This window comes from Bison bison, unplaced genomic scaffold (genome assembly GCF_000754665.1).
Source record: "Bison bison bison isolate TAMUID 2011002044 unplaced genomic scaffold, Bison_UMD1.0 scf7180017864185, whole genome shotgun sequence".
NCBI classification, from domain to species: domain Eukaryota; kingdom Metazoa; phylum Chordata; class Mammalia; order Artiodactyla; family Bovidae; genus Bison; species Bison bison.
In genome coordinates this window covers 19,310-22,731 of record NW_011494757.1, presented here as the reverse complement: position 1 = coordinate 22,731, position 3,422 = coordinate 19,310, and positions in this window count along the sequence as shown.

Genomic DNA, 3,422 nt, shown 5'->3' with positions numbered 1-3,422 from the left:
AGGAATGTAGGGATGGTCTAACCCTCTAGATAAGCAACTTAGACCATCTGAAATAATGGCTAAGAGTGCAGGAAATCTGAAACTGGTGGAGGAGGGATAAGATTAATTATATGGAACCTCAGATCTAGCTGCTGGGGCAAGGAAGGTTACTTGCTTCTTAGCTCTATTGACTGTACCTCCCCTCCTGGGTAGAAGGAATGGCATCTCGTTCCTGCCAAAGTGGAGCCTCCATATTGTACCAGTGGAACTGGACACAGTCAGAGGCTGGGCTGGATGACTCACAAGCTGGAATCAAGATTGCTTGAAGTATCAACAACCTCATGTATGCAGATGATACAACTCCAATGGCAGAAAGCAAAGAGGAACTCAAGAGCCTCTTGAGGGTGAAAGAGGGAGTGAAAAAGCTGGCTTAAAACTCAACATTAAAAAAAAAACTAAGATTATGGCCTCCTGTCCCATGACTTCATGGCAAATAGATGAGGAAACAGTGGAAACAGTGACAGATTTATTTTCTTGGGCTTCAAAATCACTGCGGACTGTGATTGCAGCCACAAAATTAAAAGATGCTTGCTCCTTGGAAGAGAGGTTATGACAAACCTAGACAGTGTATTATCACTTTGCTGACAAAGGTCCATAGAGTCAAAGCCATGATTTTTCTAGTAGTCATGTACGAACTTGAGAAATGGATCATAAAGAAGGCTGAACACCAAAGAGTTTGAACTGTGGTGTTGGAGAAGACTCTTGAGAGTCCCTTGGACAGCAAGGAGATCACACCAGTCACTCCTAAAGGAAATCAACACTGAGTATTCACTGGACGGACTGATGCTGAAGCTCCAATACTTTGGCCACCTGACGCAAAGAGCAGACTCTTTTCAGACCCTGATGCTGGGAAAGACTGAGGGCAAGAAGAGAATGGAGTCGCAGAGGATGAGATGGTTAGATAACATCACTGACTTAATGGACATGAGTTTGAGCAAATTCTGGGAGACAGTGAAGGACAGGGAAACCTGGTGTGCTGCAGTCCATGGGGTCGCAAAGAATCAGACATGACTGAGCGACTGAACTACAGGAGGTATGAACAGATATGAGCAGTGAAAGTGAAAGCCGCTCAGTTGTGTCTGATTCGGTGACCCCATGGACTATACAGTCCACGGAATTCTCCAGGCCAGAATACTGGAGTGGGAAGCCATTCCCTTCTCCAGGGGATCTTCCCAACTCAGGGATCAAACCCAGATCTCCCACATTGCAGGAGGATGAGCAGTGAAATTGTTATCTATTTCAGATACCTCACTTCAGATATGCTGGGATGCACCTATTTCTGTTTTTTGTTTGTTTTTGTTATAGACCCAGTTGTTGATGTTGCAACCAACCTGCAAGGCTTCTAATGCATTTCACCTGGGCGGGGTCTGACCGTCTCTTGCCTCATGCTCACTCCCTCTGTGTGTGCATGCTCAGTCGTTCCAGTCGTGTCCCAACTCTTTGCGACCCTATGGGAGGTAGCCCGCAGGCTTCTCCATCCATGGGATTCTCCAGGCAAGAATACCGGAGTGGGTTGTCATGCCCTCCTCCAGAAGGTGGCCCCCACCCAGGGACCCAACCCTCCCCTGCCTCCTGTGTCTCTTGCATTGCAGGCGGATTCTTTACCGCTGAGCCACCAGGGAAGCCCTGCTCACTCCCTCTGTTCCACACAAAATATTGACTGTGCCTTTGACCTAGGAGAGACTAAACACCTACTTAATTGCTCTGTCGCCTTGTTCTCTGTTATTAGAACAGGTACGAATACATTCTCTAGCAAGAGCCGTCTTGTCTCATTGCAGTGAACAGTGTTAGGGTAAAGACAGAGAGAAAAATCATCGTTCTCATGACAGATGCACAAGCTTAAAACTAGAAGCTATGTTTAAACAATCAGTATAAACCCCTGTGGAATTTACTTACTAGAGAGGAAAATAGAAGCAGAGAAATTCCTTAGAAAATTCACCGAGTAGCAAGTAACAACCAGGAGGAATTTGTAGGACCTGTAAACATTTCTCAGGCGGCAGCGACGGGCGCGCTAAGCGCTGCCGAGAGGAGCCACCCCACGTCCGAGGTCTTTGGCAGAACATGGGAGGACCCCATGCCCGAAAGGCAGTGGCCAAGAGGAGTTACCCCGCGTCCGAGGTCAGGGGCGGTGAGGAGAGGAGTTACCTCGCATCCGAGGTCAGGGTTGGCTGGGAGGACATACCCCACACCCCAAGCCCAAGGCCAAGGGCAGCGGCTGGGAGGAGCAACCCCACATCCAAGGAGCCGTGGCTGCGCAGGCGCAGGAAGGCCTAGAGGAGCTATCCCACGTTGAAGGTCAGGAAGGGCGGCGGTGAGGAGATACCCCTCGTCCAAGTTAAGGAGCAATGGCTGTGCTCTGCTGGAGCAGCCGTGAAGAGATACCCCACGCCCAAGGTAAGAGAAACCCAAGTAAGACGGTAGGTGTTGCAAGAGGGCACCAGAGGGCAAACACACTGTAACCATACTCACAGAAAACTAGTCAATCTAATCACACTAGGACCACAGCCTTGTCTAACTCAATGAAACTAAGCCGTGCCCATGGGGCAACCCAAGACCGGAGGGTCATGGTGGAGAGATCTGACAGAATGTGGTCCACTGGAGAAGGGAACGGCAAACCACTTCAGTATTCTTTCCTTGAGAACCCCATGAACAGTATGAAAAGGCAAAATGATAGGATACTGAAAAAGAAACTCCCCAGGTCAGTAGGTTCCCAATATGCTACTGGATATCAGTGGAGAAATAACTCCAGAAAGAATGAAGGGATGGAGCCAAAGCAAAAAGAATACCCAGCTGTGGATGTGACTGGTGATAGAAGCAAGGTCCAATGCTGTAAAGAGCAATATTGCATAGGAACCTGTAATGTCAGGTCCATCAATCAAGGCAAATTGGAAGTGGTCAAACAAGAGATGGCAAGAGTGAATGTCGACATTCTAGGAATCAGCGAACTGAAATGGACTGGAATGGGAGAATTTAACTCAGATGACCATTATATGTACCACTGCAGGCAGGAATCCCTCAGAAGAAATGGAGTGGCCATCATGGTCAACAAAAGAGTCCGAAATGCAGTACTTGGATGCAATCTCAAAAACGACAGAATGATCTCTGTTCATTTCCAAGGCAAACCATTCAATATCACAGTAATCCAAGTCTACGCCCCAACCAGGAATGCTGAAGAAGCTGAAGTTGAATGGTTCTATGAAGACCTACAAGACCTTTTAGAACTAACACCCAAAAAAGATGTCCTTTTCATTATAGGGGACTGGAATGCAAAAGTAGGAAGTCAAGAAACACCTGGAATAACAGGCAAATTTGGCCTTGGAATACGGAATGAAGCAGGGCAAAGACTAATAGAGTTTTGCCAAGAAAATGCACTGGTCATAACC